The sequence below is a fragment of the Thamnophis sirtalis genome, unplaced genomic scaffold (genome assembly GCF_051295495.1).
Source record: "Thamnophis sirtalis isolate CommonGarterSnake01/CBP01778 unplaced genomic scaffold, rThaSir2_p1.2 scaffold_7, whole genome shotgun sequence".
NCBI lineage: Eukaryota > Metazoa > Chordata > Lepidosauria > Squamata > Natricidae > Thamnophis > Thamnophis sirtalis.
The window spans coordinates 36,792,463-36,819,688 of NW_028261387.1; positions in this window are offsets into that span (position 1 = coordinate 36,792,463).

Sequence of the window (27,226 nt, forward strand, 5' to 3'; positions counted from 1 at the left end):
ACAACAAACACATATTAGTAGTGTCCTGAGTCGGGAAAGCTAAAAAAACACTCCATTTTGTGATCTGGTGTTTCCCTGGGGAGTTACAGCAAAGTGTATCTTAGAAATGGCAGAAAAACTCAATTCAATCAGAACCTGTTTCTTTTGAACTAAAGCTCAGATTCGAACAACAAACACATATTAGTAGTGTCCTGAGTCGGGAAAGCTAAAAAAACACTCCATTTTGTGATCTGGTGTTTCCCTGGGGAGTTACAGCAAAGTGTATCTCAAATTGGCAAAAGAACTCAATTCAACCAGAAAGTGTTTCTTTTGAACCAAAGCTCAAATTCGAACAACAAACACATATTAGTAGTGTCCTGAGTCTGGAAAGCTAAAGAAACACTCCATTTTGTGATCTGGTGTTTCCCTGGGGAGTCACAGCAAAGTGTATCTTAGAAATGGCAGAAAAACTCAATTCAATCAGAACCTGTTTCTTTTGAACTAAAGCTCATATTCGAACAACAAACACATATTACTAGTGTCCTGAGTCGGGAATGCTAAAAAACTACCCAATTTTGTTATCTGGTTTTTCCCTGGGGAGTTACAGCAAAGTGTATATCAAATTGGCAAAAGAACTCAATTCAACCAGAAAGTGTTTCTTTTGAACCAAAGCTCAAATTCGAACAACAAACACATATTAGTAGTGTCCTGAGTCTGGAAAGATAAAGAAACACTCCATTTTGTGATCTGGTGTTTCCCTGGGGAGTTACAGCAAAGTGTATCTTAGAAATGGCAGAAAAACTCAATTCAATCAGAACCTGTTTCTTTTGAACTAAAGCTCAGATTCGAACAACAAACACATATTAGTAGTGTCCTGAGTCGGGAAAGCTAAAAAAACACTCCATTTTGTGATCTGGTGTTTCCCTGGGGAGTTACAGCAAAGTGTATCTCAAATTGGCAAAAGAACTCAATTCAACCAGAAAGTGTTTCTTTTGAACCAAAGCTCAAATTCGAACAACAAACACATATTAGTAGTGTCCTGAGTCTGGAAAGCTAAAGAAACACTCCATTTTGTGATCTCGTGTTTCCCTGGGGAGTCACAGCAAAGTGTATCTTAGAAATGGCAGAAAAACTCAATTCAACCAGAACGTGTTTCTTTTGAACTAAAGCTCAGATTCGAACAACAAACACATATTACTAGTGTCCTGAGTCGGGAATGCTAAAAAACTACCCAATTTTGTTATCTGGTTTTTCCCTGGGGAGTTACAGCAAAGTGTATCTCAAATTGGCAAAAGAACTCAATTCAACCAGAAAGTGTTTCTTTTCAACCAAAGCTCAAATTCGAACAACAAACACATATTAGTAGTGTCCTGAGTCGGGAAATCTAAAGAAACACTCCATTTTGTGATCTGGTATTTCACTGTGGAGTTACAGCAAAGTGTATCTTAGAAATGGCAGAAAAACTCAATTCAACCAGAAAGTGTTACTTTTGAACCAAAGCTCAAATTCGAACAACAAACACATATTAGTAGTGTCCTGAGTCGGGAAAGCTAAAAAAACACTCCATTTTGTGATCTGGTGTTTCCCTGGGGAGTTACAGCAAAGTGTATCTCAAATTGGCAAAAGAACTCAATTCAACCAGAAAGTGTTTCTTTTGAACCAAAGCTCAAATTCGAACAACAAACATGTATTAGTAGTGTCCTGAGTCTGGAAAGATAAAGAAACACTCCATTTTGTGATCTGGTGTTTCCCTGGGGAGTTACAGCAAAGTGTATCTTAGAAATGGCAGAAAAACTCAATTCTATCAGAACCTGTTTCTTTTGAACTAAAGCTCAGATTCGAACAACAAACACATATTACTAGTGTCCTGAGTCGGGAATGCTAAAAAACTACCCAATTTTGTTATCTGGTTTTTCCCTGGGGAGTTACAGCAAAGTGTATATCAAATTGGCAAAAGAACTCAATTCAACCAGAAAGTGTTTCTTTTCAACCAAAGCTCAGATTCAAACAACAAACACATATTAGTAGTGTCCTGAGTCGGGAATGCTAAAAAACTACCCCATTTTGTGATCTGGTGTTTCCCTGGGGAGTTACAGCAAAGTGTATCTCAAATTGGCAAAAGAACTCAATTCAACCACAAAGTGTTTCTTTTGATCCAAAGCTCAAATTCGAACAACAAACACATATTAGTAGTGTCCTTAGTCGGGAAAGCTAAAAAAACACTCCATTTTGTGATCTGGTGTTTCCCTGGGGAGTTACAGCAAAGTGTATCTTAGAAATGGCAGAAAAACTCAATTCAACCAGAACGTGTTTCTTTTGAACTAAAGCTCAGATTCGAACAACAAACATATATTAGTAGTGTCCTCAGTCGGGAAAGCTAAAAAACACTCCATTTTGTGATCTGGTGTTTCCCTGGGGAGTTACAGCAAAGTGTATCTCAAATTGGCAAAAGAACTCAATTCAACCAGAAAGTGTTTCTTTTCAACCAAAGCTCAAATTCGAACAACAAACACATATTAGTAGTGTCCTGAGTCGGGAAAGCTGAAAAAACACTCCATTTTGTGATATGGTGTTTCCCTAGGGAATTACAGCAAAGTGTATCTCAAATTGGCAAAAGAACTCAATTCAACCAAAAAGTGTTTCTTTTCAACCAAAGCTCAGTTTCAAACAACAAACACATATTAGTAGTGTCCTGAGTCGGGAAAGCTAAAAAAACACTCCAATTTGTGATGTGGTGTTTCCCTGGGGAGTTACACCAAAGTTTATCTTAGAAATGGCAGAAAAACTCAATTCAAGCAGAACGTGTTTCTTTTGAACTAAAGCTCAGATTCAAACAACAAACACGTATTAGTAGTGTCCTGAGTCGGGAAAACTAAAAAACCACTCCATTCTGTGATCTGGTGTTTCCCTGGGGAGTTACAGCAAAGTGTATCTTAGAAATGGCAGAAAAACTCAATTCAAACAAAAAGTGTTTCTTTTCAACCAAAGCTCAGTTTCAAACAACAAACACATATTAGTAGTGTCCTGAGTCTGGAAAGATAAAGAAACACTCCATTTTGTGATCTGGTGTTTCCCTGGGGAGTTACAGCAAAGTGTATCTTAGAAATGGCAGAAAAACTCAATTCAATCAGAACCTGTTTCTTTTGAACTAAAGCTCAGATTCGAACAACAAACACATATTAGTAGTGTCCTGAGTCGGGAAAGCTAAAAAAACACTCCATTTTGTGATCTGGGGTTTCCCTGGGGAGTTACAGCAAAGTGTATCTCAAATTGGCAAAAGAACTCAATTCAACCAGAAAGTGTTTCTTTTGAACCAAAGCTCAAATTCGAACAACAAACACATATTAGTAGTGTCCTGAGTCTGGAAAGCTAAAGAAACACTCCATTTTGTGATCTGGTGTTTCCCTGGGGAGTTACAGCAAAGTGTATCTTAGAAATGGCAGAAAAACTCAATTCAACCAGAACCTGTTTCTTTTGAACTAAAGCTCAGATTCGAACAACAAACACATATTACTAGTGTCCTGAGTCGGGAATGCTAAAAAACTACCCCATTTTGTTATCTGGTGTTTCCCTGGGGAGTTACAGCAAAGTGTATATCAAATTGGCAAAAGAACTCAATTCAACCAGAAAGTGTTTCTTTTCAACCAAAGCTCAGATTCGAACAACAAACACATATTAGTAGTGTCCTGAGTCGGGAAAGCTAAAAAAAGACTCCATTTTGTGATCTGGTGTTTCCCTGGGGAGTTACAGCAAAGTGTATCTCAAATTGGCAAAAGAACTCAATTCAACCAGAAAGTGTTTCTTTTGAACCAAAGCTCATATTCGAACAACAAACACATATTAGTAGTGTCCTGAGTCGGGAAAGCTAAAAAAACACTCCATTTTGTGATCTGGTGTTTCCCTGGGGAGTTACAGCAAAGTGTATCTTAGAAATGGCAGAAAAACTCAATTCAACCAGAACCGGTTTCTTTTGAACTAAAGCTCAGATTCGAACAACAAACACATATTAGTAGTGTCCTCAGTCGGGAAAGCTAAAGAAACACTCCATTTTGTGATCTGGTGTTTCCCTGGGGAGTTACAGCAAAGTGTATCTCAAATTGGCAAAAGAACTCAATTCAACCAGAAAGTGTTTCTTTTAAACCAAAGCTCAAATTCGAACAACAAAGACATATTAGTAGTGTCCTCAGTTGGGAAAGCTAAAGAAACACTCCATTTTGTGATCTGGTGTTTCCCTGGGGAGTTACAGCAAAGTGTATCTTAGAAATGGCAGAAAAAGTCAATTCAACCAGAACCTGTTTCTTTTGAACTAAAGCTCAGATTCGAACAACAAACACATATTAGTAGTGTCCTCAGTCGGGAAAGCTAAAAAAACACTCCATTCTGTGATCTGGTGTTTCCCTGGGGAGTTACAGCAAAGTGTATCTTAGAAATGGCAGAAAAACTCAATTCAACCAGAACCTGTTTCTTTTGAACTAAAGCTCAGATTCGAACAACAAACACATATTACTAGTGTCCTGAGTCGGGAATGCTAAAAAACTACCCCATTTTGTTATCTGGTGTTTCCCTGGGGAGTTAGAGCAAAGTGTATATCAAATTGGCAAAAGAACTCAATTCAACCAGAAAGTGTTTCTTTTGAACCAAAGCTCAAATTCAAACAACAAACACATATTAGTAGTCCCCTGAGTCGGGAAAGCTAAAAAAACACTCCATTTTGTGATCTGGTGTTTCCCTGGGGAGTTACAGCAAAGTCTATCTTAGAAATGGCAGAAAAACTCAATTCAACCAGAACGTGTTTCTTTTGAACTAAAGCTCAGATTCGAACAACAAACACATATTAGTAGTGTCCTGAGTCGGGAAAGCTAAAGAAACACTCCATTTTGTGATCTGGTGTTTCCCTGGGGAGTTACAGCAAAGTGTATCTCAAATTGGCAAAAGAACTCAATTCAACCAGAAAGTGTTTCTTTTGAACTAAAGCTCAAATTCGAACAACAAACACATATTAGTAGTGTCCTGAGTCGGGAAAGCTAAAAAAACACTCCATTTTGTGATCTGGTGTTTCCCTGGGGAGTTACAGCAAAGTGTATCTTAGAAATGGCAGAAAAACTCAATTCAACCAGAACCTGTTTCTTTTGAACTAAAGCTCAGATTCGAACAACAAACACATATTAGTAGTGGCCTCAGTCGGGAAAGCTAAAAAAAACACTCCATTTTGTGATCTGGTGTTTCCCTGGGGAGTTACAGCAAAGTGTATCTCAAATTGGCAAAAGAACTCAATTCAACCAGAAAGTGTTTCTTTTGAACCAAAGCTCAAATTCGAACAACAAACACATATTAGTGGTGTCCTGAGTCGGGAAAACTAAAAAAAACCACTTCATTCGGTTATCAGAGTTTTCCCTGAGGAGTTAGACCAAAGCATATCTCAGAATTGGTGAAAGAACTCAATTACACTAGAAAACATTACTTTTGATCTACAGCACAGATTTGAACAACAAACACATATTAGTGGTATCCTGAGTCGGGAAAGATAAAAACCCACTCTGTTTGGTGATTAGATCTTTCCCGGAGGAGTTAGACCAAGCGTATCTCAGAATTGTTGAAAGAACTCAATTCAACCAGAAAGTGTTACTTTTGAACCAAAGCTCAGATTCGAACAAGAAACACCTATTGGGTTGTGTTGAGTCAGGAAAGCTAAAAAACCACTTCATTCGGTGATCAGAGCTTTCCCGGAGGAGTTAGACCAAAGCGTATCTCAGAATTGGCCAAAGAACTCAATTAAAGCAGAAAGTGTTACTTTTGAACCAAAGCTCAGACTCGAACAACATTCACCTATTAGGGGTGTCCTGAGTCGGGAAAGCTGAAAAACCACTTCATTCGGAGATCAGAGCTTTCCCTGAGGACTTAGACCAAAGCGTATCTCAGGATTGGTGAAAGAACTCAATTCAACCAGAATAACTCAATTCCACTAGAAACTTTACCTTTGACCCAGAGCTCAGATATGAACAACAAACCCCTATTAGGGGTGTCCTGAGTAGGGAAAGCTAAAAAACCACTCCGTTTGGTGATCAGAGCTTTCCCTGAGGAGTTAGACCAAAGCGTATCTCAGAATTGGCCAAAGAACTCAATTCCACTAGAAAGTGTTACTTTTGAACCAAAGCTCAGATTCGAACAAAAAACACCTATTAGGGGTGTCCTGAGTCGGGAAAACTAAATAAAAACCACTTCATTCGGTGATCAGAGCTTTCCCTGAGGAGTTAGACCAAAGCATATCTCAGAATTGGCCAAAGAACTCAATTAAACCAGAAAGTGTTACTTTTGATCTACAGCACAGATTTGAACAACATTCACCTATTAGGGGTGTCCTGAGTCGGGAAAGCTAAAGAAAGAACTCAATTCAACCAGAAAGTGTTACTTTTGAACCAAAGCTCAGATTCGAACAACAAAGACCTATTAGGGGTGTCCTGAGTCGGGAAAGCTAAAAAACCACATCATTCGGTGATCAGAGCTTTCCCTGAGGAGTTAGACCAAAGCGTATCTCGGAATTGGTGAAAGAACTCAATTCAACCAAAATAACTCAATTCCACTAGAAAACATTACCTTTGACCCAGAGCTCAGATATGAACAACAAACCTCTATTGGGGTGTCCTGAGTCGGGAAAGCTAAAAAACCACATCATTCGGTGATCAGAGCTTTCCCTGAGGAGTTAGACCAAAGCGTATCTCAGAATTGGTGAAAGAACTCAATTCAACCAGAATAACTCAATTCCACTAGAAAACATTACTATTGACCCACAGCTCAGATTTGAACGACAAATACATATTAGTGGTATACTGAGTCGGGAAAGCTAAAGAAACCACTTCATTCGGTGATCAGAGCTTTCCCTGAGGAGTTAGACCAAAGCGTATCTCAGAATTGGTGAAAGAACTCAATTCAACCAGAAAGTGTTACTTTTGAACCAAAGCTCAGATTAGAACAACAAACACCTATTAGGAGGTGTCCTGAGTCAGGAAAGCTAAAAAACCATTCGGTGATCAGAGCTTTCCCTGAGGGCTTAGACCAAAGCATATCTCAGGATTGGTGAAAGAACTCAATTCAACCAGAATAATTCAATTCCACTAGAAACATTACCTTTGACACAGAGCTCAGATATGTCAACAACCCCCTATTAGGGGTGTCCTGAGTCGGGAAAGCTAAAAAACCACTCCGTTTGGAGTGGAGCTTTCCCTGAGGAGTTAGACCAAAGCGTATCTCAGAATTGTTGAAAGAACTCAATTCAACCAGAAAGTGTTACTTTTAAACCAAAGGTCAGATTCAAACAACAAACACCTATTAGGGGTGTTCTGAGTTGGGAAAGCTAAAAAACCACTCCGTTTGGTGATCAGAGATTTCTCTGAGGAATTAGAACAAAGCATATCTCAGAATTGGCGAAATAACTCAATTTAACCAGAATAACTCAATTCCACTAGAAAACATGACTATTGACCCAGAGCTCAGATTTGAACGACAAATACATAATAGTGGTTCCTGAGTTGGGAAAGCTAAAAAACCACTCTGTTTAGTGATCAGAGCTTTCCCTGAGGAGTTAGACCAAAGCGTATCTCAGAATTGGTGAAAGAACTTAATTCAACCAGAATAACTCAATTCCACTAGAACACATTACTTTTGACCTGGAGCACAGATTTGAACAACAAACACGTATTAGGGGTGTCTTGAGTCGGGAAAGCTAAAAAACCACTCCGTTTGGTGATCAGAGCTTTTCCCTGAGGAGTTAGACGAAAGCGTATCTCAGAATTGTTGAAAGAACTCAATTCAACCATAAAGTGTTATTTTTGAACCAAAGCTCAGATTCGAACAACAAAGACCTATTTGGGGTGTCCTGAGTCGGGAAAGCTAAAAAACCACATCATTCGGTGATCAGAGCTTTCCCTGAGGAGTTAGACCAAAGCGTATCTCAGAATTGGTGAAAGAACTCAATTCAACCAAAATAACTCACTTCCACTAGAAAACATTACCTTTGACTCAGAGCTCAGATATGAACAACAAACCCCTATTGGGGTGTCCTGAGGCGGGAAAGCTAAAAATCTACATCATTCGGTGATCAGAGCTTTCCCTGAGGAGTTAGACCAAAGCGTATCTCGGAATTGGTGAAAGAACTCAATTCAACCAGAATAACTCAATTCCACTAGAAAACATTACTATTGACCCACAGCTCAGATTTGAACGACAAATACATATTAGTGGTATACTGAGTCGGGAAAGCTAAAAAACCAATTCATTTGGTGATCAGAGCTTTCCCTTAGGAGTTAGAAAAAAGCATATCTCAGAATTGGTGAAAGAACCCAATTCAACCAGAAAGTGTTACTTTTGAACCAAAGCTCAGATTCGAACAACAAACACCTATTAGCGGTGTCCTGAGTCGGGAAAGCTAAAGAAACCACTTCATTCGGTGATCAGAGCATTCCCTGAGGGGTTAGACCAAAGCGTATCTCAGAATTGGTGAAAGAACTATTTCAACCAGAAAGTGTTACTTTTGAACCAAAGCTCCGATTCGAACAAAAAACACCTATTAGGGGTATCTTGAGTCGGGAAAGCTAAAAAATCACTCCGTTTTGTGATCATAGCTTTCCCTGAGGAGTTAGACAAAACATATCTCTGAATTGGCGAAAGAACTCAATTCAACCAGAATAACTCACTTCCACTAGAAACATTACCTTTGACCCAGAGCTCAGATATGTCAACAAACCCCTATTAGGGGTGCCCTGAGTCGGGAAACCTAAAAAACCACTCCGTTTGGTGATCAGAGCTTTCCCTGAGGAGTTAGACCAAAGCGTATCTCAGAATTGGTGAAAGAAGTCAATTCAACCAAAATAACTCACTTCCACTAGAAACATTACCTTTGACCCAGAGCTCAGATATGTCAACAAACCCCTATTAGGGGTGTCCTGAGTCGGGAAACCTAAAAAACCACTCCGTTTGGTGATCAGAGCTTTCCCTGAGGAGTTAGACCAAAGCGTATCTCAGAATTGGTGAAAGAAGTCAATTCAACCAGGAAGTGTTACTTTTAAACAAAAGGTCAGATTCGAACAACAAACACCTATTAGGGGTGTTCTGAGTCGGGAAAGCTAAAAGACCACTCTGTTTGGTGATCAGAGATTTCCCTGAGGAGTTAGACCAAAGCGTATCTCAGAATTGGTGAAAGAACCCAATTCAACCAGAAAGTGTTACTTTTGAACCAAAGCTCAGATTCGAACAACAAACACCTATTAGCGGTGTCCTGAGTCGGGAAAGCTAAAGAAACCACTTCATTTGGTGATCAGAGCTTTCCCTGAGGAGTTAGACCAAAGCGTATCTCAGAATTGGTGAAAGAACTCAATTCACCCAGAAAGTGTTACTTTTGAACCAAAGCTCAGATTCATACAACAAATACATATTAGGGGTTTCCTGCGTCGGGAAAGCTAAAAAACCACTTCATTCGGTGATCAGAGCTTTCCCTGAGGACTTAGACGAAAGCGTATCTCAGGATTGGTGAAAGAACTCAATTCAACCAGAAAGTGTTACTTTTGAACCAAAGCTCAGATTCGAACAACAAACACATATTAGGGGTGTCCTGAGTCGGGAAAGCTAAAACACCAATAAATTTGGTGATCAGAGCTTTCCCTTAGGAATTAGAAAAAAGCATATCTCAGAATTGGTGAAAGAACCCAATTCAACCAGAAAGTGTTACTTTTGAAAGCTCAGATTCGAACAACAAACACCTATTAGGGGTGTCCTGAGTCAGGAAAGCTAAAGAAACCACTTCATTCGGTGATCAGAGCTTTCCCTGAGGAGTTAGACCAAAGCGTTTCTCTGAATTGGTGAAAGAACTCAATTCAACCAGAATAACTCAATTCCACTAGAAAACATTACCTTTGACCCATAGCTCAGATTTGAACAACAAACCCCTATTAGGGGTGTCCTGAGTCGGGAAAGCTAAAAAATCACTCTGTTTGGTGATCGGAGCTTTCCCGGAGGAGTTAGACCAAAGCGTATCTCAGAATTGGTGAAAGAACTCAATTCAACCAGAAAGTGTTACTTTTGAACCAAAGCTCAGATTCGAACAACAAACACCTATTAGGGGTGTCTTCAGTCGGGAAAGTTAAAAAACCACTTCATTCGGTGATCAGAGCTTTCCCTGAGGACTTAGACCAAAGCGTATCTCAGAATTGTTGAAAGAACTCAATTCAACCAGAAAGTGTTACTTTTGAACCAAAGTTCAGATTTGAACAACAAACCCCTATTAGGGGTGTCCTGAGTCAGGAAACCTAAAAAACAACTCCGTTTGGTTATCAGAGCTTTCCCTGAGGAGTTAGACCAAAGCGTATCTCAGAATTGGTGAAAGAAGTCAATTCAACCAGAAAGTGTTACTTTTAAACAAAAGGTCAGATTCAAACAACAAACACCTATTAGGGGTGTTCTGAGTCGGGAAAGCTAAAAAACCACTCTGTTTGGTGATCAGAGATTTCCCTGTGGAGTTAGACCAAAGCGTATCTCAGAATTGGTGAAAGAACTCAATTCAACCAGAAAGTGTTACTTTTGAACCAAAGCTCAGATTCGAACAACAAACACCTATTAGGGGTGTCTTGAGTCGGGAAAACTAAAAAATCACTCCGTTTGGTGATTAGAGATTTCCCTGAGGAGTTAGACAAAAGCATATCTCTGAATTAGCGAAAGAACTCAATTCAACCAGAATAACTCAATTCCACTAGAAAACATTACCTTTGACCCAGAGTTCAGATATGAACAACAAACCCCTATTAGGGGTGTCCTGAGTCGGGAAAGCTAAAAAACCACTCCGTTTGGTGATCAGAGCTTTCCCTGAGGAGTTAGACCAAAGCGTATCTCAGAATTGGCCAAAGAACTCAATTCCACTAGAAAGTGTTACTTTTGAACCAAAGTTCAGATTCGAACAACAAACACCTATTAGGGGTGTCCTGAGTCAGGAAATCTAAAAAACAACTCCGTTTGGTGATCAGAGCTTTCCCTGTGGAGTTAGACCAAAGCGTATCTCAGGATTGGTGAAAGAAGTCAATTCAACCAGAAAGTGGTACTTTTGAACCAAATGTCAGATTCAAACAACAAACACCTATTAGGGGTGTTCTGAGTCGGGAAAGCTAAAAAACCACTCTGTTTGGTGATCAGAGCTTTCCCTTAGGGGTTAGACAAAAGCGTATCTCTGAATTGGTGAAAGAACTCAATTCAACCAAAATAACTCAATTCCACTAGAAAACATTACCTTTGACCCAGAGCTCAGATTTGAACAACAAACCCCTATTAGGGGCGTCCTGAGTCGGGAAACCTAAAAAACCACTCCGTTTGGTGATCAGAGCTTTCCCTGAGGAGTTAGACCAAAGCGTATCTCAGAATTGGTGAAAGAAGTCAATTCAACCAGAAAGTGTTACTTTTAAACAAAAGGTCAGATTCGAACAACAAACACCTATTAGGGGTGTTCTGAGTCGGGAAAGCTAAAAAACCACTCTGTTTGGTGATCAGAGCTTTCCCTGAGGAGTTAGACCAAAGCGTATCTCAGAATTGGTGAAAGAACTCAATTCAACCAGAAAGTGTTACTTTTGAACCAAAGCTCAGATTCGAACAACAAACACCTATTAGGGGTGTCTTGGGAAAGCTAAAAAATCACTCCGTTGGGTGATTAGAGATTTCCCTGAGGAGTTAGACAAAAGCATATCTCTGAATTGGCGAAAGAACTCAATTCAACCAGAATAACTCAATTCCACTAGAAACATTACCTTTGACCCAGAGCTCAGATATTTCAACAAACCCCTATTAGGGGTGTCCTGAGTTGGGAAAGCTAAAAAATCACTCTGTTTGGTGATCAGAGCTTTCCCGGAGGAGTTAGACCAAAGCGTATCTCAGAATTGGTGAAAGAACTCAATTCAACCAGAATAACTCAATTCCACTAGAAAACATTACCTTTGACCCAGAGCTCAGATATGAACAACAAACCCCTATTGGGGTGTCCTGAGTCGGGAAAGTTAAAAAACCACTTCATTTGGTGATCAGAGCTTTCCCTGTTTACTTAGACCAAAGCATATCTCAGAATTGTTGAAAGAACTCAATTCAACCAGAAAGTGTTACTTTTGAACCAAAGTTCAGATTCGAACAACAAACACCTATTAGAGGCGTCCTGAGTCGGGAAACCTAAAAAACCACTCCGTTTGGTGATCAGAGCTTTCCCTGAGGAGTTAGACCAAAGCGTATCTCAGAATTGGTGAAAGAAGTCAATTCAACCAGAAAGTGTTACTTTTAAACAAAAGGTCAGATTCGAACAACAAACACCTATTAGGGGTGTTCTGAGTCGGGAAAGCTAAAAAACCACTCTGTTTGGTGATCAGAGATTTCCCTGAGGAGTTAGACCAAAGCGTATCTCAGAATTGGTGAAAGAACTCAATTCAACCAGAAAGTGTTACTTTTGAACCAAAGCTCAGATTCGAACAACAAACACCTATTAGGTGTGTCTTGAGTCGGGAAAGCTAAAAAATCACTCCGTTTGGTGATTAGAGATTTCCCTGAGGAGTTAGACAAAAGCATATCTCTGAATTGGCGAAAGAACTCAATTCAACCAGAATAACTCAATTCCACTAGAAACATTACCTTTGACCCAGAGCTCAGATATGTCAACAAACCCCTATTAGGGGTGTCCTGAGTCGGGAAAGCTAAAAATCACTCTGTTTGGTGATCAGAGCTTTCCCGGAGGAGTTAGACCAAAGCGTATCTAAGAATTGGTGAAAGAACTCAATTCAACCAGAAAGTGTTACTTTTGAACCAAAGATCAGATTCGAACAACAAACACATATTAGGGGTGCAATGTTCCCTCTAATTTTTTTTCAGTGTGAGCGGAAAAGTATAGTGTTTGAGCGGCACATTTTCATGCCTGAGCACCTTAATTTTTTTCACAGATGTCACCTAAGACAACAACGAAATCAGTATTATTTGAAACTCAAAGTTATGTTTATTCAAGGTACCCGCTTAATTAAAAGTGTTATATGATATCAGTATCACTTAACAACGGTCCTGCTTAGCAACCAAAATGTTGGCTCAGAAACTCTGGCATTGAAGCGTGCAAGTCTTAAAGCTGTCAAGTTACAAGACCCTCGCACCCCTAACCCTTTAGGAAAAAACCCCCAGGGATCTTCAAACCTGACAGCCTTAAGCCTTGTGGACTTCAACTCCCAGAATACTTTTCCGCTCACACTGAAAAAAAATTAGAGGGAACATTGCTGATGGGGTGAAGCATAGCTTGCATTGTCCCTAGTGCGGATTCTTTTCCCAGCCTTGGGAGCTGAAGTCCTCCGTCCCTCCCTTATTCCTGTTTCCTTTTCCTTCATTATATTCAATTGTTTCAATATTAAGTGTAATTCTTCCTTCCTAACATTTTTCCATTTTTTTCCTTATATTCTTTTCCATTTCAACATTGTCTTTGTTCCTTCCATTCTTCCTTCCTTCTTTCAATCCTTCCAATATTTTTTCCTTCATTCCCTTGTCTGTTTCAATATTAAGTACATTTCTTCCTTCCTTCCTATACGTCTTTCCATTTTCTTCCTTATATTATCTTTTCTGTTTCAACAGTCTTTGTTTCTTCCTTCCTTCCCTCCTTCCTTCCTTCCCTTCCTTCCTATACTTCTTCTTTCATTCATTATATTTTCTTTTCCATTTCAATATTAAGTGTAATTCTTTGTTCCTCCTTCCTTCTTTCAATCCTTCCAATACTTTTTCCTTCATTCTCTTTTCCTTCAATATTAAGTGCAATTCCTTCCTTCCTTCCTTCCTTCCTTCCTTCCTTCCTTCCTTCCTTCCTTCCTTCCTAAGTTATTTCCATTTTCTTCCTTATATAATATTTTCTGTTTCAACATAAAGTGCCTTCCTTCCTTCCCTCCCTCCCATCCCTTTCTTTATGTTTTCTTCATGCTTTCTTTTCTTTTTCCTCTGCTCTTTTTAAATCCCCCCCCTTCTTCTCCTCCTCTACATTTAGGTTGGATTAGTTTGTACAACGGTCATCAAACTTCTGAAGTAAAAATAAATAAATCATATTTAAGAAGAAGAAGAAAAAGGAAGACGTTTTTAGTTAAGTCAAACGTTTTAATAAAAGTTTCATCTTTTAAGATTCGTCCAACACATCCAATTGTAACCTTAACAGTAAAGAATATCACCCCAGCTGCTAAAGGTTCAACCAGTCTGAGAACCATTGAAAAGACAACAGTGCAAAATCCAAAAGACACAACTTCCTCACCGCCATTGCTTTGGTACCAAATCTTTGAGGAAGGGGGTCCAGAAAGGAGGAGGAGGAGGAGGAGGAGGAGGAGGAGGAGGAGGAGGAGGAGGAGGAGGGAACCAAAGAGAGGCTTTTACCGGGTCTGCGCCCCACAACCAGGACCGTCCTTGCACCTCAAGCCGCGTTTCTTCCTGCAAAGCCCTTCGGGCAACCCGAGAGTTCCGCTTGACGCCAGAAGGGTTTTGCAGGAAGAAACGCGGCTTGAGGCGCAAGGACGGTCCTGGCTGTGGGGCGCAGACTCGGCAAAAGCCTCTCTTTGGTTCCCTCCTCCTCCCCCTCATTCCACAGCTTGCATGACGCTGCCGCCCAGGCTGAGAGCTGCCGCTGAAACAAGTTTGGGGAGGTCCTTTGCAGGCAGCCACGTTTGCTTTGAAAGAAACCTCTGCGCGGGAGTTAGAAACCTCTGCGCGGGGGTTTCTTGCCATGTGCGCGGCCGCGCGGCCGCGCACCTTAGAGGGAACAGTGTAGGGGTGTCCTGAGTCGGGAAAGCTAAAAAACCAATTCATTTGGTGATCAGTGCTTTCCCTTAGGAATTAGAAAAAAGCATATCTCAGAATTGGTGAAAGAACCCAATTCAACCAGAAAGTGTTACTTTTGAACCAAAGCTCAGATTCGAACAACAAACCCCTATTAGGGGTGTCCTGAGTCGGGAAAGCTAAAGAAACCACTTCATTCGGTGATCAGAGCTTTCCCTGAGGAGTTAGACCAAAGCGTATCTCAGAATTGGTGAAAGAACTCAATTCAACCAGAATAACTCAATTCCACTAGAAAACATTACCTTTGACCCAGAGCTCAGATTTGAACAACAAACCCCTATTAGGGATGTCCTGAGTCGGGAAAGCTAAAAAACCACTCTGTTTGGTGATCAGAGATTTCCCTGAGGAGTTAGACCAAAGCGTATCTCAGAATTGGTGAAAGAACTCAATTCAACCAGAAAGTGTTACTTTTGAACCAAAGCTCAGATTCGAACAACAAACACCTATTAGGGGTGTCTTGAGTCGGGAAAGCTAAAAAATCACTCCGTTTGGTGATTAGAGATTTCCCTGAGGAGTTAGACAAAAGCATATCTCTGAATTAGCGAAAGAACTCAATTCAACCAGAATAACTCAATTCCACTAGAAACATTACCTTTGACCCAGAGCTCAGATATGTCAACAAACCCCTATTAGGGGTGTCCTGAGTCGGGAAAGCTAAAAAATCACTCTGTTTGGTGATCAGAGCTTTCCCGGAGGAGTTAGACCAAAGCGTATCTAAGAATTGGTGAAAGAACTCAATTCAACCAGAAAGTGTTACTTTTGAACCAAAGATCAGATTCGAATAACAAACACATATTAGGGGTGTCCTGAGTCGGGAAAGCTAAAAAACCAATTCATTTGGTGATCAGTGCTTTCCCTTAGGAATTAGAAAAAAGCATATCTCAGAATTGGTGAAAGAACCCAATTCAACCAGAAAGTGTTACTTTTGAACCAAAGCTCAGATTCGAACAACAAACACCTATTAGGGGTGTCTTGAGTCGGGAAAGCTAAAAAATCACTCCGTTTGGTGATTAGAGATTTCCCTGAGGAGTTAGACAAAAGCATATCTCTGAATTGGCGAAAGAACTCAATTCAACCAGAATAACTCAATTCCACTAGAAACATTACCTTTGACCCAGAGCTCAGATATGTCAACAAACACCTATTAGGGGTGTCCTGAGTCGGGAAACCTAAAAAACCACTCCGTTTGGTGATCAGAGTTTCCCTGAGGAGTTAGACCAAAGTGTATCTCAGAATTGGTGAAAGAATTCAATTCAACCAGAAAGTGTTACTTTTGAACCAAAGCTCAGCTTCGAACAACAGACACCTATTAGGTGTGTCCTGACTCGGGAAAACTAAAAAAAACCACTTCATTCGGTGATCAGAGCTTTCCCTGAAGAGTTAGACCAAAGCATATCTCAGAATTGGTGAAAGAACTCAATTCCACTAGAAAACATTACTTTTGACCTACACCACAGATTTGAACAACAAACAAATATTAGTGGTATCCTGAGTCGGGAAAGCTAAAAAATCACTATGTTTGGTGATCAAGCCCTTCATGGTATTGGACCTGGGTACTTGAAAGACCGCCTACTGCCAATTACCTCCACTAGACCAACTAGATCCCACAGACTAGGCCTCCTCCGAATTCCATCCGCCGGCCAGTGTCGACTGGTGACTACCCGGAGGAGAGCCTTTTCTGTGGCTGCTCCGACCCTCTGGAACGAACTCCCCATGGAGATTCGTACCCTCACCACCCTCCAGGCTTTCCGCATAGCTCTTAAAACCTGGCTGTTCCGACAGGCCTGGGGCTAAAGATTCTCTGCCCCTATCTCGGGTATGATTGTTGTGCTTTTTAACTATGTATAGTTTTGTGTTCTTGTTAAACTGTTTGTATCCCCCCTTCCCTTTTTGAGTTGTGAGCCGCCCTGAGTCCCCTTAGGGGAAAGGGCGGCATACAAATGAAATAAAACTCTAAAACTCTAAACTCTGATCAGAGCTTTCCCGGAGGAGTTAGACCAAAGCGTATCTCAGAATTGGCGAAACATCTCAATTCAACCAGAATAACTCAATTCCACTAGAAAACATTACTATTGACCCAGAGCTCAGATTTGAACGACAAATACATATTAGTGGTATCCTCAGTCGGGAAAGCTAAAAAATCACTCTGTTTGGTGATCAGAGCTTTCCCGGAGGAGTTAGACCAAAGCGTATCTCAGAATTGGTGAAAGAACTCAATTCAACCAGAAAGTGTTACTTTTGAACCAAAGCTCAGATTCGTACAACAAACACCTATTAGGGGTGTCCTGAGTCGGGAAAGCTAAAAAACCACTCCGTTTGGTGATCAGAGCTTTCCCTGAGGAGTTAGACCAAAGCGTATCTCAGAATTGGTGAAAGAACTCAATTCAACCAGAATAACTCAATTCCACTAGAAAACATTACCTTTGACCCAGAGCTCAGATATGAACAACAAACCCCTATTGGGGTGTCCTGAGTCGGGAAAGCTAAAAAACCACTCCTTTTGGTGATCAGAGCTTTCCCTGAGGAGTTAGACCAAAGCGTATCTCAGAATTGGCGAAATAACTCAATTCAACCAGAATAACTCAATTCCACTAGAAAACATTACTATTGACCCAGAGCTCAGATTTGAACGACAAATACATATTAGTGGTATCCTGAGTTGGGAAAGCTAAAAAAATCCACTTCATTCGGTGATCAGAGCTTTCCGGGAGGAGTTAGACCAAAGCGTATCTCAGAATTGGCGAAATAACTCAATTCAACCAGAATAACTCAATTCCACTAGAAAACATTAAATTTGACCTAGAGCACAGATTTGAACAACAAACACATATTAGTGGTATCCTGAGTCGGGAAAGCTAAAAAACCACTACATTTGGTGATCATAGCTTTCCCTGAGGAGTTAGACCAAAGCGTATCTCAGAATTGGTGAAAGAACTATTTCAACCAGAAAGTGTTACTTTTGAACCAAGGCTCAGATTCGAACAACAAACACTTATTAGGGGTGTCCTGAGTCGGGAAAGCTAAAAAACCACTTCATTCGGTGATCACAGCTTTCCTTGAGGAGTTAGACCAAAACGTATCTCAGAATTGGCGAAAGAACTCAATTCAACTTGAAAGTGTTACTTTTGAACCGAAGCTCAGATTCAAACAACAAACACCTATTAGGGGTGTCTTGAGTCTTGTTAGTTCAGCAGAGCCCTTTGTTGGATGAATTTCAGGGCTTTTGCCAGTACTTCAAAGGAATGTTTGAAGATCCGATCAAGGGGGAAACATCTGCTAGAAGTCTAAAGTCACTGCAGCAGGGGAGTAGTTCATTGCAGGACTATGTGACTGAATTCAGGCTACGTAGCCAGGATTCCATGTGGAATGAACCAGCTCTAATGGACACGTTCCAGGATGGATTGTCTGGGACCTTGCAGGATTAACTGGCGAGGGTGGACAGGCCTCCGACGTTCGACGTGTTGGTCCACCTGTGCCTCCGGATAGACGCCCGGCTGCAGAGGCGAAGGCCTCGACGTGTATTCCAGGAGACCACCAGCATGCCGGTTCAGCAAGGGATTGCAGTGGACTGGGAGGAGCCCATGGAGTTGGGTGCTGTCAGACCTCGAGTGTCACGGACAGAGATGGACAGACGACGTCCTGGGGGCGTGGCCTGTTGCCGAGGAGGGCTCAACCGAGCTCCTCTCAGGGATCTGGTCTGTATATCTAAATAAGATCATAGATATCACCCCTTTTTGGCTAAGGAAGGGGCAGGGAGTAGCTCTGTATGCTAGGGTCTATTCGTAATCCACAGCCTTTTCTTTTTTTTTGGCTGTGGACAGAGATTAGATCCAGCGGGAGCGGAGCTTTTATCTCCAGCCAGTTCTTCTCAGCTGCCTTTTTTTGGCAGCCCAGACAGGCTAGCCCCCCCCCCAGGACAAAGCAAAGTTTTTTTCAAGCTAGGTTAATACGGGCGGGTCCCACTCCTGTGAGATTTATGCTTTTATTACTATCTTAAATACCAGCACCATTCGTCTTAGAGACTTCTTTGTCTAAATGGACTTCAAAATGGCGATTTCCCCCCGTTGGTGATTGATAGCGGATGTACTTAGCCGGTTTTACCTTCCTGCAGACCGCTCCTTAACAAAATAAACTCTTTTTCTTTGGAAACAGAGGGGAGCAAAAGCGCTGCTTATCTGTTTATTTATTATGGCACCCAGATCAAAGAAGCGTCTTGCTACAAATGTGCCTAAAGAATCTAAAGAATTTATATTGGAACCACAGCCTTTGTCTCCTATGCCCTCTACTGGAGAATTTTTAACACAGGAATATTTCTTTAAAATGTTTAATGATTTAAAAAAAGAAATTAAGGAATTTGTATTGGAACTATATGATGATTTAAAGTCTAAAATTAACCAAATGAAGGCAAATACGTTCGCAGCCGTGTCTGCCCTGTCAGATTATTCTGCTGAAATAGAGAATAAATTGGAAAGCTTGGAGAAGGCTAATTTTAATTTGACTACTAATATTCAAATATTACAACAAAAAATTAGAGACACTGAAGAACAGCTCATGATGATAAATTTTAATAGGAAGGCATTTGCAATAAGAGTTAGAGGATTCCGTGAAAAGGAGCAAGAGAATCTGAAACAGACCTTTGCTGAAGCCTTCAGCCATGCGGTGGGAAGCCCGAGACTTAACTTTGATTGGTAGATTCGGAAAATCTATCGCCAGAACTCATTGGTAGCGGAACAGTGACAGCTCCCGAGGGACATAATTATATATTTCTCCACAAAAGAATCCAGAAATGCGATTGTGCAAAAGTTTCATAATAACAGTCTCCGAGTTGATGACCAGGACCTGATTGTCTTCAAAGATATTCCTTTCCAGATGCTGAGAGCAAGAAGGGACTACGCCTTTTTAACTAAAGAGCTTAGGAATCAACAGATTCGATACAGATGGGAGGCCCCTGCCGGCATTACGGTCACATTTGAGAATCAAAGATTTCGTCTTAACTCTGTTTCGGAGGCCCGAGATTTCTATTGTAGGACTTTGAAGGCGGGACTTCCTGACTCACTTGGAAGAGAGGAGAGACAAGCGGAAGGAGAAGGCAAACGGCAGGCCGCGTGGCTGCAAGATGGAGGGGGTAGCCTTTCCTCCCTCAGAGAAGCAGAAAAACAGAGATCGAGAATTTAGACATTTTAAAATATTTGCCAAAGTTGTGGACCGAATGGGGGTTTGCGACTTCTCTCCGGTAGAAAAAGCGGATTAATTCTTATTAGAAGGGAAAGTTGGGTGAAATTACTTTGAGCTAGATCTTAAACTAATGTCAGTATAAATTTGATAGTGGTAAACATCAGACAAGCAAGGGATGAGGGTAAAATATATGCGGAATGATTTACGTTGTTTAAAGCTTATTAGAAGAGGAAAAGCCGGTTGGGATTATCTTAAGATAGATGTAAAATGAATGCGGAATGAATTATGTTGTTTAAATTTTGTTAGAAGGGACTACTTTAAAACAGAAGGTTAACTGACTTTTGTTGAAAGTATTATTTGAATATGTGGAATGATCCATGCTATTTAATTCTTATTAGAAGGGAAAGTTGGTTGAAATTACTTTGAGCTAGATCTTAAACAAATGTCTGCATAAATTTGATAGTGGTAAATATCAGACAAGCAAGGGATGAGGGTAAAATGCATGTGGAATGATTTACGTTATTTAAATCCTATTAGAAGAGAAAGTCGGTTGGGATTATCTTAAGATAGAAACTGATTTTTGTGTAAAGTAATACTTGATCTACGCTGCTTAAACTTTACTAAGAAGGGGAGGCTTGGTTAGATTATTTTGAATTATTGTTTGAAAAGGAGGTTAAGAAAGATTATTTACGCTGTTTAAATTTTATTAGAAGGGAAAGTTTGATTATTCTTCTGTAAAGTAATATTTGAATATGTGGCATGAACCACGTTGCTTAAATTTTATCGGAAGGGATCAATTTTGGTTAGACTGTATATTGATGCCTACACAAATTTGTATAAATGTTTACCTGAATATAAGGTTTAGGAAGAGGAACGGGAGAGTCTACAGAAGGTTGGGGTAAATAACAAAGAAGTAAGAGACGAGAATAAAATATAGATAGAATGACTTATACTATTTAAGCATAGATAAAGATGGGTGGCTGAGATCAACACAAAGAGTGGTTTCTTTTTTTTTCTTTTTTTTCTTTTCTCTTTTCTTTTCTTTCTTTGTTTTCTTGTTTTTCTTTCTTTTGACATATTACTTTTATTTTTAATCCATATGTATACAAGATATTTTAGACAGAAGGTAGTGCCAGGTGTGGGCCCTGGGAAGTCGGGAGGATTAGGGATGGGGATTTGTGGGGGGGGTGGGGGGGCGTTAAAATAGTCTCAATAAGAACAAGAATGTATTTATATACGGTGGTTTTTTTTCTTTTTTCTTTTCTCTTTTTTTTCTTTATATATATATATATATATATATATATATATATATATATATATATATATATATATATATATATATATATATATATATATATATATATATATATATATATATATATATATATATATATATATATATATATATATATATATATATATATATATATATATATATATATATATATTTCCTTGGTTTATTTTACTTTTATCAGATTAAACAACACTCGAATAAAGGCATACACCAAGGAGGGAGATAGAGGGAAAGAAGAGGGAGGAGTAAGGAAGGAGTAAGGGGAATGTAAGGAGGGCGTGTGGGGAGTAAGGGGAGAAGGAAGGTTTGAGGGGAAAGGGAAGTAGGAGGGGAGTGTTAGAGGGAGAAAGGAAAGTTGGAGGAGGTAGATGGGGTGTATGGAGGATGGAAGTGTTAGGTGGGGTTGTGAATGATGAGTTGTGTTGCAATGCACGTCAGACAACCAGCACGTTGGTGCGGCCATGATACCCCGTTCGCACAAGATAGCGTGCGTTCGGGGTGTGTAGAGTCCCAGGGCAGATGCCCTGCCAAGTAAAGTAGAGAATTCTGATCCTGCGAACTCGCTTCCACCTCGGACTGTTCTACCCGTTGCAGCCTGCGCTGCCATTTGTCATCCCGTGAGCATGCAGTCTCTGGTATGGGATGCGCAGCGGGGTGACGACTGTGTGGAGCGACGAAAGGCGGAAGTGGGGCCGGCGTCCCCATGGACTTTGGACGGGGATCTTTTGAAGTGTCGGGGCCGTCTATATGTCCCCGCAGGGCACATCCGTCGAAAAGTGCTCTCGAAGATTCATTGCGTGTCTGCATCAAGACATTGGGGGTTTGTTCGGACGTTGCGCCTGGTCTCCCGTCAATTTTGGTGGCCCCATTTGAAAAATGATGTCCAGAGGTGCGTGAAGTCATGTGCCCAGTGTCATTGGGCCAGGTCTCCAAGGAGAACTCCACCGAGATTCCAGCCTTTGTCGACTTTGGTCCCCGCAGCACTGGACTTTGTCTCTAGGTTCCCAGTGGGGTACCAGGGTCTTGGACCGTGTTCCAGGGAGGCCATCACCAACCCTCCTGGGCTGCACCCCGATCATCGAAACCGGGGGAAGGGCTCTGCGGGAGGGGATTGCGTGGTGGCTCAGCCAAAGCTGGTAGCGGTGCCATCAACCTCTGACAGTAGGGGGCTGGGGGGTCGGCCTTGCCGAGGGTGGAGGACCCTGGACAGGGTGTTAAGGCTCGGCCGAAGCTGGTAGAGCTGCCATCAACCTCTGATGGTAGGGGGGCTGGTGGGTCGGCCTTTCGGAGGGTGGATGAACCTGGACGGGGTATCGACACCGGGAAGGGTGGAAGGAAACATGGTGGCCACCGGATACCTAAGGAGTTCCGGTTCAAGGGGGCTATGCCTCCAGAGGTTTGGGACTCATGAAAGAGGCACCAAGGGAAATGGGTGCGGGTCTTCTTGTGGACACGTCATTCCCACCGCATCCAGACCATCGGACCCCGGGAAAAGGGCCCTGCGGTGGGAGATAGTGTTGTGACTCAGCAGACGTCTTCTGTGAGTCTTTTCAGGATGCAAGATTAATGATGCAGCTGGGGCTCATTAGGGGATATTCTGGGGATAAAAGGATGGATGGTGCCACGCCCTAGTTGCAGGAGTCAACGTTCCTTGGTTTGTTCAACATTGATTGATGATCAGTCATGGTTTATGTAAGATACACTTGGATAAGTGCTTTGTTTTCTGTAAGCCTGATTCGTAGAGACTTTGGGAGAAGTGCATTGCTTGTAAGAGTTTTGTTTTGTATTCTGTTATCTAGTCAGAGACTGTATTTATGTTATTTTTGGGCTCGCAGCCAGTCTGAGTCGAGAACTGATAAAGAGAGTTCCTTTTAAGTTTGTCTGCCTGCCATTTGTTAACGAGCGGAGAAGGGGGGACAGAACAGAAACCAATCCTTTTTTAGGATTGACTTCATACTAACAACCAATCATTTGCTTTCTAGGGTAAAGAAGACGAAGATATGTTCCAGATTCTTATCAGATTATAATCCGGTTTGGATGGAGTTGTGTGCATGCGCAAGGAAGATGGCTGCCTGAGCTTTACCGCTCAGGTTCCTTGAGGAAAAACGGCTAAAAGATACAGAGCCGAGGTTTCGAGGACTGAATTGGGGTGATAATAAGGCAAGAACAACATAAGGGGGATCCGGGAGAAGCAGCTAATGGAGGAAAACATCGCTTCAGAAACAGCTGGTCTCAGAAAATGCCGCTGATCCTGCTGACATCCCACCAGCTCTGGCCGCCATTCTACTGGCTCTAGCCACCGCGACTGCCGTTTTACCTGCTCCGGGCGCTGGCCTGGCACTGCTGTTTCGGGGGGGGGGGTGACTCACCACTATTCCACCTTTTCCGGCCATCATTCCATCTACTTCGGCCGCCGCAGCCTGGCCCTGTTGCTTCAGGAGGGCCGCCGACCCTGCCACCGTCCCGCCTGCTCCGGCCGCCACGACCACCATTTCATCTACTCTGGCCGCCGTGGCCTGGCCCTGCTGCTTGGAGAGCCACCAACCCTGCCACCGACCCTGCCGCCGTCCTGCCTGTTCTGGCCACCATTATTTCATCTGCTCCGGCCGCCGACCTGGCCCTGCTGTTTCAGAGGGGCCATCCACCCTGCCGCTGTCCTGTCCACCCCGCCCACCATGACCACCGTTCTATCTACTCCGGCCGCCGCGGCCCGGCCCTGCCGCTTTGGGGGAGCCGCTGTGTTGTGCCGCTGTGCCTGTCCTGTTGCCTGTGGAGCCCGCAGAGCCGTGAACTGGTGAGTCTGTGTCAGTGTGACTTGGGACTGGGCGGCTGGCCTTTTTTTGCTGCCGCCATTCCCATCCTGGACGCAGCTCCCCCTCCCTCCCTTCTTCTTCTTCTTTCACCGGGGCTCTTGGACATCGTTACTGCTGGGCATCTCGATCGGTGTGGGCCCTTTTCTGTTGTTGCCCTGGCTACTGCGGCCTTGGCTCTTTGGCTCTTTGACCTAAAGCATGCCAGGCCAGGAGGAACTGTTACTGTGCCGGCTGCTTTGTACACTGTTCTGTGACATACGGCCCCACAGAGAGAGAGGACAAGGATGAGGAGAATGGGGAATCTGCTCTTCCCAACTAGCACCAACTTTCCCAGTCCCCTCAGACTTTGGCACCATTTTCAGACTATGCGGGGGAAAGAACGAGGAACCCCTCTCCCCCAAATTATTACTGGCCCCAGCCGCCTCAGACTGCGCTGACCATCTTTGTTTTGCGGTTTCAAGAACGGGGTTTTAACTAGTGTGCTGAGTGTATGACTGTACGATTGTGAGAGTGAATGCGCCCACTTTTAATTTAATTAATTTAATTACTTTTATTACTGTATTGTATTTTTATACTGTGGGGTGTGTCTGAGCAGAATGTTTGTTGAGTGAACATGATAGGACTGGGGGTTCTCCGGAGACCTGGAGCCTCCGCCACTGAGTGCAGAAGCAGAAGTGGATAGGGGCCCGGATCTGCCCCTCGCCCTAGAGTGAATGGTGTGTGTGGCCTGCCGGGAAGAATGGGGGCCATGGGAGAGGGTGGGGTCTATGGGTGGGGGAGAGGGTCGGAGCATTTCAGTTATGACCAGGAGGGGCAGATATGATGGGAGCTGTAGGGTTAGCCATTACCGGGGACGAAGGACTCGCTACATTACAGTGATTCCTTGTTCCGGCCCCTCAGGCTCACCTCAAGAACCTGGTGGCAGAGAAGATCAGGGCCCTGGTCTCAGGTTGCTGCTGCTAAATGCCAGGTCTGTTGTGAATAAGGCTCCCCTCGTCCAAGACTTAATATTAGACAAGGGGGCAGACTTGGCATGTATAACTGAAACCTGGCTGGGCCAAGAGGGAGGAGTCCCCCTTTCCGAGATGTGCCCAGATGGGTTCCAGATGCTCCACCAACCATGACACCAGAGAAAGGGGTGGGGGTGTAGCAATGGTCGTCCGGGAGTCATTAGTTCCTCGCAGGATCTCTGCCCTGGAGATTGTGGGGTGTGAGTCTCTTCTCTTGAAGTTGGACCTAGGGGTTCAAGTGGGCTTGTTCTTGACGTACCTACCTCCCAGCTGCATAATGACAGCCCTGCCTGTGCTACTAGAGGCAGTAGCCGGGTTGGCAGTAGAGTTCCCCAGGCTAATGGTGCTGGGGGACTTTAATTTACTGTCTCTTGGTGAACACTCTGAGGGGGCACAGGAGTTCATGGCTTCCATGACAACCATGGACTTGACCCAAGTAGTTCAGGGTCCAACCTCGTATTTGGACTCGACCTCGTATTTCTCTCGGGGCAGTGGAGACGTGATCTGGAATTCAGGGGAATAGAGACTTCGCCCTTGTCATGGTCAGATCACTCCTTGCTGAGGCTTGACTTCAGGAAACTACTCCCCCATTGCAGGGAGGTGGAACCGATTAAGTGGTTCCGCCCCAGGTGCCTGATGGACCCGATGGGATTTCAGAGGGAGCTTGGAGAGATACCTGACTCCCTTGCCCACAATCCAACCGAATCCTTAGTCGCTGCCTGGAATGCTATGGCGACTGAGGCACTGGATTGGATTGCGCCTTTGAGGCCTCTCCGTGGCAGTGGATCCAGGAGGGCACCTTGGTTTACCGAGGAACTCCGGGAGATGAAGTGCCAAAAGAGACGCCTAGAGCAACGTTGGAGGACTAGTAACTCTGAATCTGATCGAACACTACTAAGAGCCTTTATTAGGACTTACCTAGTGGCGATATGGGCAGCAAAATGCATGCATTTTTCCGCTCTTATTGCGTCCGCGGAATCCCACCCAGCCGCCCTGTTCAGGGTGACCTGCTCCCTCCTGAAATGTGAGGGGGTGGGAGAACCCCTGCAGGGAAGAGCTGAGGAATTTGTTCAGTTTCTGTCGGATAAAATCACTCAGTTTCAGACAGACCTTGACTCTGCTTGGGCAATACCAGCCGAGATGCCGAGGGTAAGTCTAAGTCGGATTTCCTGGGATGAGTTCGAATTTGTCACCCCTGAGGAAGTGGACAAGGCCATGGGAGCGATGAGCGCCTCCACCTGCTTACTGGACCCATGCCCCTCCTGGCTGGTCTCAACCAGCAGGGAGGTGACACGAGGCTGGCTCCAGGCGATTATCAACGCATCTTTGCAGGAGGGGTCTTTCCCGCAACCACTAAAGGAAGCGGTGGTGAGACCCCTCCTCAAGAAGCCATCCTGAAAAACTACCGTCTTGTCTCCAACCTTCCTTTTCTGGGGAAGGTTGTCGAGAAGGTGGTGGCGCTTCAACTCCGATGGACCTTGAATGAAGCGGATTATCTGGATTCCTTTCAGTCTGGTTTCAGGCCTGGGTACAGCACGGAAACCGCTTTGGCCACACTGATCGATGATCTCTGGTGGGCTAGGGATAGAGGGCATTCCTCTATCCTGGTGCTTCTTGACCTCTCAGCGGCTTTCGATACCATCGACCATGGTACCCTTCTGCGATGTCTGGAGGAGGTGGGAGTGAGAGGCACCGTTTTACGGTGGTTCTCCTCTTACCTCTCCGGCAGGTCGCAGTCGGTGTTGGTCAGGGGACAGAGGTCGACCCCTAGGCCCCTCAAATGTGGGGTGCCGCAGGGTTCAACCCTGTCTCCCCTCCTATTCAACATCTACATGAAGCCGCTGGGTGAGATCATACGACGGCACGGGATAAAGTACCATCAACATGCAGATGATACACAATTGTATCTATCTGCCCCGTGCCAGCTCAGTGTAGTGGCAGACGTGATGTGCCGATTCCTGGAAGCTGTCAGGATCTAGATGGGGATGAAGAAATTGGTACTCAATCCCGATAAGACCGAGTGGCTTTGGACGTTGCCCCCGAAGGACAGTTCAGACAGTCCATACTTTATCCTGGGGGGTGAAAACTTACACCCC